Below are 12,613 nucleotides of genomic sequence, written 5' to 3' on the forward strand. Positions count from 1 at the left end.
TAACAAGAGTCTTACATCCATACATACCGTCTTACACAAATTATGACCATTATGGTCAAGTCTTACATTGATAAAGCCTTAAGGGCTGAACATCAAATGAAACACAAGCAGCAGAAATCTTCGCCGATAAGTAGAACCCATGCCATCTGCCTTAACCCTACAGGCATTCTGACTGGGAAACGTCCTAGTTCGCATGTTCGTCTCCAAAGAACTCTTCTTCGAACTCCGGTTCTTCCATGCCTGGCCAATTAAATAACCAGTGGCAAGCCAATGAGTACTTTGAATGTACTCGCAAGCAACCCATGTTTTGGTTCAAGGTACAACAATGCATGATATAGGTAAATTTTTGCGGAAAGCTAGTTTTGAGTGCAATCATATGTTCAACAACTTATAAGACATGCATCAGGAGAATTCCAGTAACCATGAGGACAGGTTACAGATATCAACATAAATAGAGTGGGCACCAACCCAACTCGATCATGTCAAGTCCTTTGACTTGACCCCAAGTAGATCTTCCCACTTATCCAAACACACACTCTAGTTTGTAAACATGTGGACGTAGCCCAAGAGTGGTTACCCAACTGTCCTTGACCGTGGACACAGCTATTCGAATAGTTTTAAACTCTGCAGAGGTTGCACACTTTACCCACAAGATCCGGGGAACTTCCGTGTCATCCACGACCCGCGATACCTCAAGTACCCGGGGTAAGCACCCGATCACTACCTTTCCCTAGACGACACTAACAAGGAGTCCACTCGTTGTTCCGTATCCTCATGATGTACATCATACGAGACTCGCTCAAGATCATAACATCCGAGAGGGGACACAACGGTGTATCCGGTGCCATGTGAAAACAGTCATGGCCGCCCTACCTGTCACGACCCCGTCCCGAGAGAGAGCACCAACTCTCCCCCGTCACTAGTAATGCGGGCTCCAAGCTAGTGTCGGCCTAGGTAATCAATAATGCCCTTTCCCGTATAAGGGTAGAGTGGTTGCGCATGTAAGGTTGGAATAACGGTCGCAACTTAAACCAATCCGTTTTTGAAAACAACACTCACACTTGCCTCGGTACACCACTTCGTCATCAAGTGGCTACCCAACTCATCATCTCCCTCGGGCATAAGTGGCACCCGATGGGGTTTTCGAAAAGTCCTTTGAAAATACTTTGTCTCCATCACCATGCATATTCCCGTCCCTTTTTGCGTAGCACTACTTTAGCATCCTATCTACTCCCACCGGCATAACCCTCATAAGAAGGTAGGGTCATGCACAATGCAAGTATCAACGAGGAAGTACGGTGGCAACCATCGAAGTGGTTATCACCTCATCATGATTCCGTTGCAACAACAATATGGTGCTATATGGCATGCATAAAAAGGGTTTCATAGACATGGTCAAAGGGCTGCTTGCCTGGCTCAACAAAGTCTTCTGGGTCTTCAAAGTCTTCTGGTCCAACTCCTTCGTCAGCAACGCAATCTATCATCGCAGAATAATAACGAGAAAAATAAGGCAATAATAAAACAGAAAAACCAAAGTGCTCAGAAAAATGTCAACTCATTTTTGTAAAATACTAGGTTGAAAACTAAGAAGGGGAAAATTCCTAGTTTTGGATTTGGTGTAGCAGAATAGGAGAAATGGATTTACAAAGGCATATTTAAATGCTTAAAATCACATTTAAATATTTAAAGTGAAGAAAAGGTTGCTGGATTTGAATGAAAGTTGCACCATTAAATAGGTTGCAATATTCTAGGAATTAGGATTTGGAATTAATTTATTTGGACATATGCTTTGTGCTGCGGAATTTTTGGAAAAAGTGACAAAAAAGAAAAATAAAAAGGGCCCTATTCCTGCCGGGCCAGAACAACTGCGGGGCAGCAGGTCCAGCCAGCGGGCCAGCCCAGCCGAGCCAGCGCACAGCGCGCGCGCCCGCCCACCCATTTCAAACCTGACGGCCGGGGCCCGCAGGTCAGAGAGAGAGAGGGGCGCGGGAACGAGGGAGAGGATGACAGGCGGGACCCACCTGTCATCACTAACCCGTGGACAGGGGGGTCGTGGTGCTCACCGGCGATGATGCAGGCCACGACAAGCTCCGGCGAGTGCGGGGATGGCTTCAGGAGACTGCCGCACGTCGGTGGGTGGTGGACTTGGCTGGCGGGGGTGCCTGGTTCGCCGGCGACGAGGAGTTGCGGCGGGGGGGCTTCGGGAGGCGGTGGCTCCGGCCGTTTCCAGCAGCTACAGAGAGGGGAAACAAGGGGGAAAGGGTCAGGGGGATGCAGGGATTCCAGATCAAGGCAGAGGAGGAGCGGCGGAGGCCTATACCTCGCGAACTTCGGCGACCCGAATCGGCGGAGCTCGAGCTTGATCTCGAGCTCGGGCAGCTCCGGAGAGGAACTGGGGGTGCAGGGGGAGGGTTTGGTGGTGTAGAGAGCAAGTGGTGGGGAGAGAAGGGCTCGGGGAGGCTTTTAAATAGGCGAAGGGCAAGGTCCAGTAGACCCGTGCGCCGGCAAGCTCACGCTCGTTGCTGCAGGGCTCGGGGGAAGCAGGCGTGGTGTCTGGGGTGTTCCGGGATGTCGACCACATCGGGTGAGATAGAGAGAGGAAGTGGGGAGAGGTCAGGGGTGTGCGCGTGCGAGCCGCTCCATTGGCGCGCTCGGGCGGCCTTTGTTCGCTAGCGCGGAGGCGCGGGGAGGAGGAGAGAGAAGGGGGCCGACCGCGTAGCGTGCTGCGGACGCCGAGGCGCATTGGCAGGCGCGCAGGGGAGGCCCGAGGTGGCCGAAGCTGCTTGGCAGGGGGCGGCTACAGTGCGGGAGCGCACTGTAGCACGCTCCAGAGCGCGTCTATGGCTGCCATGGCATTGTTTAAGGGGCAAGGGGCATGCCCACTTGTGTCTGGTAGTGCTAGGGGAAAGTAAAAAAGTGGGTAGGGGCATTGGATGCCATGGATGGCCACTGGAGTGAGGAGGGAGGTGAGGAAGAGAGAGAAAGGGGCTGTCCAGAGAGAGAAAGTGGGGTTTTACCCATCCAATAATTGAGCTATGGACTTGCCATTGTTACTGGAGGTGAAAGGGGCCTAAGAGGAGCTGTGGTAAAAAGTTGAGGTCATGGAGATTAGTGGAAGTGGTCAAAAATGGAATTTTGGTAAAGTGGCAGAAGGTGTTTGATGCTTGTTTGGTTAGGAAAATGAACTCCAAATGCCATGAGACTCCACAGGGTGAAATGACACATATAAATATGGCCTTCCACCAATTTGGAGCTTATTTGGGCAAAGTTGCCAATGCAACTTCTGTAAACCCTAGAAATGAGCAGAAACAGACTTGTGTAGATCTAGTTGAGCATATCACTTCCCCTTGATGCACTACTTGGTGTAGTGGTCTCATTTGGTCATGTGAACATGCTCACAAAAGTTGAGGTTAAGGGGAGAAAGTTGGTAGTACAAACTTGCTCAAATTTGATTCTGGTCAGAGAGGGTTTTGGGGCATTTTGGTGGACCAAAATGACCTTGATTGAAGTGAGGCTTTGCAAGACCATCACAATATGCATTTGTGACTTGCTAGATTTTTCTTGGATTTTTATGAAAATATTTCCTGTAGAAATATTTCAAATCCTTGAAATGGGCAGAAATGGTTTTGGGAGGTTTTGTCCAATATTTTGATCATGCCCATATGTTGAAACTCTTATATATGGAAAATATATGTCCACTGAGTTTCCCTGATTTTTGTCAAATATTTTTGAAACAATGAAAATAATTTTTCCCTATTAAAGACCATTTCTGGCCTTAAGAAAAAGCTTTTAAATAAAATAGGAAAATAGCTTTTAAAATTATATTTTTGTGGTTTATGGGAGTCCTATATCTAATAGGATTCAAATATACCTTTTTAAAGATTTTTCACACCTCAAATTAAGTACTTGTAGTGCAAATCTCAATTCAAGGGTTTTTGGAAAACTAATTTTAGAAAATACTTTTTGGCCAAATTATTTTTGTAAGAAAAATACTATATTGCACTATACACATGGCATGATCATTGGGCAGAAGTTTGGGGCAAGGAGATGAAGTATAGAAGGTGGAGTTGTGTTGACCTTAAAGAGCACTTTGAAAAACACAGAGAGAAAACCAACTCCAAATAAAAAGTCAAATAGTGCAAAAGTTTTTGTCAGACCACATTTTATCATGATTTATCATCTTAAGTGTTGTGCCACGAAAATCAGGGTGTGACAGACCTACCCCCCTTACAAGAATCTCGTCCCCGAGATTCCCAAACTAGGCGTGAAAGGAATACGAAAACTGGATCTGGGGTAGTCTTCTTGTCCTCATACCGCTTGTGCTTCCGAGTGGTGCTCCATTGATCCTTGAAGTACTCGATGGCGTGGCTTCGTGTATGACATCCTGCTTGATCCATATTGCCACTGGGGGCTTTCGCGTAAGTCATATTGGGCTGGAGGTCGATGGCTTGGTGATTGACGTCCTTGTAGGGATCGGGTTGGTTAGGATGTTGGAAGCACTTCCGAAGCTGTGACTCGTGAAAAATGTTGTGCACAGTGGGTGGCTCAGGTGGTAATTCTAGCTGGTAGCCGTTTGCTCTTCGTCTTGTAGTGATCTTGGAGAAGGTCGATAAATCTTGGTGCGAGTTTTTCTTAACATGAAAATGCTTGGTTCTCTTTGAGAGAAGTGGCTCGCAAATACACATGATCTTTGACGCGGGAGTGTACTTCTTGACGTTGGTGGTAGTTCTTCCTCCTTGGCATGGCGATCTTCAAACGTTCCTTGACCAGCTCATCGATTCTTCTTCCGTCTTCGGGTAGACAAGTATGTCATCAAAGAAAGATGACAACTAACTTGTCCAAGCACTCCATGAAGTCTATGGGGTACGTAAAGTGGCTAAGGCATTGGTGGTGGTCACGGTTGAGTGTGGACCAAGGTGTATTCGATCTAGAGTCAAGACCCATAGTTATGATCCGACCTTGTTGTAGCTTGGTAGGGCTTAAGGGTTTCAAGGATCTAGTGTGCGAGTGAACATTTATCATCTTATCCTTGGGCACAGTTTCTGAGATGCCAATTGTTCTATTTAGTCCTTTAAACAAATCACATCATATCACTGATAGCATCATTACGTATAGGTCAACTCCAATCATCACTCATGTGATTCATATCCTCATGGCTCCCAAGAGGAGGTCTAACAAAATCATATATGTCTACAATCCCCAAACGCCTATGTATGTCCTAAAAATCCATGGGTAGAACATATAAGCTGCTAAGCTTGAACGTGACAATCCAAGTGCTCAACCTATTCTTCCAAGCACTTCTATCCCAAGGAAACACGTCGTAAGCCACTCCAAGATCTTGTTTCCTTCCTATGAATCAACTCCAACAACCCATTACCTTCCATCAACTACTACATAACCCATTTAATTCTACAAATCCAATGGTTATGGTGTTCCACATGATCTCCTAAGGTTCCTATAATCTCCAAACACTTGGAAGGGCTACCTTGCTATAGTCAGTCCACCAATTTCCATTATCATGGTCATGTAAACTCCAACCTCAAGCTTATATAGATCCCTAAATCAACCCCGAAAATTAATCCAATCTCTTAGTTTATTGTCCACCGAGAAACATGGTATCATGATCAAGATCATCAGTCTAAATCCAATTTACTCTGAACCATGTAAAATTACTCTGCATCCATACTCCACTAGGGTCACCTATTTAAATCCAAATCTTGTGTCCAACGAGAATTCCCACACTTCCCCCTAAGTCATAGTCGTAATATCAACTATCTCCTATCAATATCCCCTGGCTAAGTCAAATCCTTATACTCTCAAGAATTTTAGTTTGCGATCATAATCGTCCTATTAAATCCAATTTACTCATGGGTAATGAAAGCTATGCTACCCTATAATCATGATCCCACCAAGTTCATCTACCAACATGAAAACCTCATAATCCACCAAATAGTCTCGGATGATTCCTCAAAGTCATTGATATAAACTCATCAAGTCATTTGTCCTCTATTCCTATATCCTCAAATTGGTCTTCCCTATGGCATCATCAGTTCCGGTGCTATATTAGGATGATAAGGTGCTCATTCCCTATGTCCACTAGTTCCATAGTGAACCCAATGTTGAGCGAGGTTATGGAGGCTTAACTAGTTCTCTTTCAAGTTTGTGGGTTAAGCACATGGTTAAGGATTCGAGATGGGTTATCTCATGAAGTCTCGAAGGGTCTACGGATGGGTTTCTAGTCTGGAGGGTTAAACATAACCCTACGGGGTTTCACTTGGTCGAGGAGGTTGCAGCAAAAGTCTCCAATGTTAGTAGGTCGCTGAAGTAGAATCCTTGGTGTACCTTGTCTTGCCGGTCTTCAGTTGAGGATAGAGGGATGAGAGGGAAAAGTAGTATAGATGGGGATGCCTAAAGGGGGCTCTATAGTGCAGGTGCAAACAAACAAGTGCCAAAAGACCACACACAATTTCATTAAGATAGGATAGGTGATATAGTTGCATACATGCTGCCTAAGGCAAAAGTGCAACTTATATCAAAACACAAACAGATAAGAACAAGCAACACTCAACATGGTTTCATTTGAACCATCATATGGACTCGACTGCGCATAGGGGGTACACGACTCATCCTACCCTAGGGGTCCTCGGATTCAGTAGTCGTGCTTGCTTCATCACTTTGAGAGAAAGGCGTTCGGTCTTCAGTTTCTGGGTTCCCCTTGTGGTGCCAAAGGGTATGCGACAGTCGGCTGCTTGTTGGGACACATCCTTTTAATGTGCCCAAGTTCACCACACCCGTGACAAGTGACGGAAGCAAAAAGGTTGCTATCCAGTCTTGAGTTATGTTGTCGATGGCCTGACGACGATCTTCTATGAGGTGGATATGGAAATCCATTCCTATGCCTCCTGCGTGGGGTTTGGTTGCGGGTTTTCCGAAGTTCCTTGATTTGTTGCTCCTGATTGGCAAGGTGGGCTTGTAAGACAGTGATTTGCTGTCCTTGCTCGGCCACCCTCTTCTTCTCGAGGCAGTGGAGGTGCAGAAGGGAAGGGAGGTCTTGGCGAGCCTTAAGGAATGCTTCGGTAAGGTGACATAGAAGGTAGTCTCCGATGTTGATGAAGCGGATCTGGTACTTGAGGGTTGGATCCTCATCTTCTGGGGAAATCACCACTTGAGCTGGGGCTCCAAATCCGTTCTTTCCAGGTAGGTAGCGGGTTCTTTCATTTCTGGAAGGAGGCCTCGAAGACGGAGGAGCGCTTCATGTGCCACTTGCTGAATGGCCAGGTCTTGTGTTGGCATGACTTCTACACTTAATGTAGTGAAGAAAAACCATTACTACCTCCATGAAGTTTTCGATCGCATCTGGGCTATTCTGTCACATCTCTATGGTGAGGAAGATCTGAAGCAAATGGGCTTCAAGGAAGATTTTGACTGGTCTGCTCCTCCGCCGAAGAGATTCAAGAAGGTCAAGGTTCCTTCCTTGGTGGCCAGCTCATATTCTTCATCGCGTGACATGGACGAGTACGAAGACTTGGACGACACTGCAGCAGGCCCTACAACGACTCAAGACCCTAACAATGCTAGCGCTCCTCCATCTTCATGATATTCTTCAGGGGCGTTAGTCCTCATTTCAACCCTTTTGGTCATTTGATGACAAAGGGGGAGAAATTTGAGTTAGTCTTCAAGCGGGTCTATCTTATATGGGCGTTTTTTGCTAAGTTACAACTCTCGTTCTTCTGATGACTTTGCTGGATTGAGTTGTAATCTTAAACTCTATGGTGGCCTGATACTTTGGTTGAGTTCTTCTGTATGCTTATTCCTCATTAATGTCAATGCACGCATGCTGAATTACATCAGTAATCATATTTCATCATGCATTTCAAATTCTTCATATTATATGTCAAATGCGTGTATGAATTACAAGATATAGGGGGAGATCTCCATGATTATACTCTTCAAGTGTGCATTTCTTCAAAAGCAAATTCCTCACTATGCACATCTTCAGGGGGAGTTCTTCTATATCTTGCAATCAAATTCCTCTATATCAGTATTTACACTTCATATGTTTATCCCCGTTGAAAAATTAACCTATATTGTCATCAATCACCAAATAGGATGAGATTGTAAGTGCATCTAGTGCCCCTTAGTGATTTTGGTGTATTGAAGACTTATAGGTTAAGGGACTGATGCATTTGTGAGTGTACACAGGTCTATAAGACTATGAGGAGTTTGATATTTACAGAGAAAGTGGACCCCTAAAAATGAAGTTCTTCGACTGAAGACTTTGGATTTCTGAAGACTTTTGAAGACTTTGAAAGTGAAGAAATTGGTGTAACCTTGAAGACTTGGCAATCATTCGAGGAACATGAAGTGTGGGGACCCCGACTCAAAGGTCGTGATCACCGAATGCACGTGTACAGTGATCCCAGAGATCAATGCTCACTGAACACACACAAGCTGAATAACAAGAGTCTTACATCCATACATACTGTCTTACACAAATTATGACCATTATGGTCAAGTCTTACATTGATAAAGCCTTAAGGGCTGAACATCAAATGAAACACAAGCAGCGGAAATCATCGTCGATAAGTAGAACCCATGCCATCTGCCTTAACCCTACAGGCATTCTGACTGGGAAACGTCCTAGTTCGCATGTTCGTCTCCAAAGAACTCTTCTTCGAACTCCGGTTCTTCCATGCCTGGCCAATTAAATAACCAGTGGCAAGCCAATGAGTACTTTGAATGTACTCGCAAGCAACCCATGTTTTGGTTCAAGGTACAACAATGCATGATATAGGTAAATTTTTGCGGAAAGCTAGTTTTGAGTGCAATCATATGTTCAACAACTTATAAGACATGCATCAGGAGAATTCCAGTAACCATGAGGACAGGTTACAGATATCAACATAAATAGAGTGGGCACCAACCCAACTCAATCATGTCAAGTCCTTTGACTTGACCCCAAGTAGATCTTCCCACTTATCCAAACACACACTCTGGTTTGTAAACATGTGGACATAGCCCAAGAGCGGTTACCCAACTGTCCTTAACCGTGGACACGGCTATTCGAATAGTTTTACACTCTGTAGAGGTTGCACACTTTACCCACAAGATCCAGGGAACTTCCGTGTCATCCACGACCCGCGATACCTCAAGTACCCGGGGTAAGCACCCGATCACTACCTTTCCCTAGACAACACTAACAAGGAGTCCACTCGTTGTTCCGTATCGTCACGATGTACATCATACGAGACTCGCTCAAGATCGTAACATCCGAGAGGGGACACAACGGTGTATCCGGTGCCCTGTGAAAACAGTCATGGCCGCCCTACCTGGCACGACCCCGTCCCGAGAGAGAGCACCAACTCTCCCCCGTCACTAGTAATGCGGTCTCCAAGCTAGTATCGGCCTAGGTAATCAATAATGCCCTTTCCCATATAAGGGTAGAGTGGTTGCGTATGTAAGGTTGGAATAACGGTCGCAACTTAAACCAATCCGTTTTTGAAAACAACACACACACTTGCCTCGGTACACCACTTCGTCATCAAGTGGCTACCCAACTCATCATCTCCTTCGGGCATAAGTGGCACCCGATGGGGTTTTCGAAAAGTCCTTTGAAAATACTTTGTCTCCATCACCATGCATATTCCCGTCCCTTTTTGCGTAGCACTACTTTAGCATCCTATCTACTCCCACCGGCATAACCCTCATAAGAAGGTAGGGTCATGCACAATGCAAGTATCAACGAGGAAGTACGGTGGCAACCATCGAAGTGGTTATCACCTCATCATGATTTCGTTGCAACAAAAATATGGTGCTATATGGCATGCATAAAAAGGGTTTCATAGACATGGTCAAAGGGCTGCTTGCCTGGCTCAACAAAGTCTTCTGGGTCTTCAAAGTCTTCTAGTCCAACTCCTTAGTCAGCAACGCAATCTATCATCGCAGAATAATAACGAGAAAAATAAGGCAATAATAAAACAGAAAAAGCAAAGTGCTCAGAAAAATGTCAACTCATTTTTGTAAAATACTAGGTTGAAAACTAAGAAGGGGAAAATTCCTAGTTTTGGATTTGGTGTAGCAGAATAGGAGAAATGGATTTACAAAGGCATATTTAAATGCTTAAAATCACATTTAAATATTATAGTGAAGAAAAGGTTGCTGGATTTGAATGAAAGTTGCACCATTAAATAGGTTGCAATATTCTAGGAATTTAGGATCTGGAATTAATTTATTTGGACATATGCTTTGTCCTGCGGAATTTTTGGAAAAAGTGACAGAAAAGAAAAAGAAAAAGGGCCCTGTTCCTGCCAGGCCAGAACAGCTGCGGGGCAGCAGGCCCAGCCAGCGGGCCGGCCCAGCCGAGCCAGCGCATAGCACGCGCGCCCGCCCACCCATTTCAAACCTGACGGCCGGGGCCCGCAGGTCAGAGAGAGAGAGGGGCGTGGGAACGAGGGAGAGGATGACAGGCGAGACCCACCTGTCATCACTAACCCGTGGACAGGGGGTCGCGGTGCTCACCGGCGACGATGCAGGCCACGGCAAGCTCCGGCGAGTGCGGGGATGGCTTCAGGAGACTGCCGCACGTCGGTGGGTGGTGGACTTGGCCGGCGAGGGTGCCTGGTTCGCCAGCGACGAGGAGCTGCGGCGGAGGGGCTTCGGGAGGCGGTGGCTCTGGCCGTTTCCAGCAGCTACAGAGAGGGGAAACAAGGGGGAAAGGGTCAGGGGGATGCAGGGATTCCAGATCGAGGCAGAGGAGGAGCGGGGGAGGCCTATACCTCGCGAACTCCGGCGAGCCGAATCGGCGGAGCTCGAGCTCGATCTCGAGCTCGGGCGGCTCTGGAGAGGAACTGGGGGTGCAGGGGGAGGGTTTGGTGGTGCAGAGAGCGAGTGGTGGGGAGAGAAGGGCTCGAGGAGGCTTTTAAATAGGCGAACGGCGAGGTCCAGTAGACCCGTGCGCCGGCGAGCTCACGCTCGTTGCTGCAGGGCTCGGGGGAAGCAGGCGTGGTGTCTAGGGTGTTCCTAGACGTCGACCACGTCGGGTGAGATAGAGAGAGGAAGTGGGGAGAGGTCAGGGGTGCGCGCGTGCGAGCCGCTCCATTGGCGTGCTCGGGCGGCCTTTGTTCGCTAGCGCGGAGGCGCGGGGAGGAGGAGAGAGAAGGGGGCCGACCGCATAGCGTGCTGCGGACGCCGAGGCGCACCGGCAGGCGCGCGGGGGAGGCCTGAGGTGGCCGAAGCTGCTTGGCAGGGGGGCGGCTACAATGCGGGAGCGCACTGTAGAGCGCTCCAGAGCGCGTCTATGGCTGCCATGGCATTGTTTAAGTGGCAATGGGCGTGCCCACTCGTGTCTGGTAGTGCTAGGGGTAAGTAAAAAAGTGGGTAGGGGCATTGGATGCCATGGATGGCCACTGGAGTGAGGAGGGAGGTGAGGAAGAGAGAGAAAGGGGCTGTCCAGAGAGAGAAAGTGGGGTTTTACCCATCCAATAATTGAGCTATGGACTTGCCATTGTTACTGGAGGTGAAAGGGGCCTAAGAGGAGCTATGGTAAAAAGTTGAGGTCATGGAGATTAGTGGAAGTGGTCAAAAATGGAATTTTGGTAAAGTGGCAGAAGGTGTTTGATGCTTGTTTGGTTAGGCAAATGAACTCCAAATGCCATGAGACTCCACAGGGTGAAATGACACATATAAATATGGCCTTCCACCAATTTGGAGCTTATTTGGGCAAAGTTGCCAATGCAACTTTTGTAAACCCTAGAAATGAGCAGAAACAGACTTGTGTAGATCTAGTTGAGCATATCACTTCTCCTTGATGCACTACTTGGTGTAGTGGTCTCATTTGGTCATGTGAACATGCTCACAAAAGTTGAGGTTAAGGGGAGAAAGTTGGTAGTACAAACTTGCTCAAATTTGATTCTGGTCAGAGAGGGTTTTGGGGCATTTTGGTGGACCAAAATGACCTTGATTGAAGTGAGGCTTTGCAAGACCATCACAATATGCATTTGTGACTTGCTAGATTTTTCTTGGATTTTTATGAAAATATTTCCTGTAGAAATATTTCAAATCCTTGAAATGGGCAGAAATGGTTTTGGGAGGTTTTGTCCAATATTTTGATCATGACCATATGTTGAAACTCTTATATATGGAAAATATATGTCCACTGAGTTTCCCTGATTTTTGTCAAATATTTTTGAAACAATAAAAATAATTTTTCCCTATTAAAGACCATTTCTGGCCTTAAGAAAAAGCTTTTAAATAAAATAGGAAAATAGCTTTTAAAATTATATTTTTGTGGTTTATGGGAGTCCTATATCTAATAGGATTCAAATATACCTTTTGAAAGATTTTTCACACCTCAAATTAAGTACTTGCAGTGCAAATCTCAATTCAAGGGTTTTTGGAAAACTAATTTTAGAAAATACTTTTTGGCCAAATTATTTTTGTAAGAAAAATACTATATTGCACTATACACATGGCATGATCATTGGGCAGAAGTTTGGGGCAAGGAGATGAAGTATAGAAGGTGGAGTTGTGTTGACCTTAAAGAGCACTTTGAAAAACACAGAGAGAAAACCAACTCCAAATAAAAAGTCAAATAGTGCAAAAGTTTTTGTCAAAC

This window comes from Triticum aestivum, chromosome 4B (genome assembly GCF_018294505.1).
Source record: "Triticum aestivum cultivar Chinese Spring chromosome 4B, IWGSC CS RefSeq v2.1, whole genome shotgun sequence".
NCBI lineage: Eukaryota > Viridiplantae > Streptophyta > Magnoliopsida > Poales > Poaceae > Triticum > Triticum aestivum.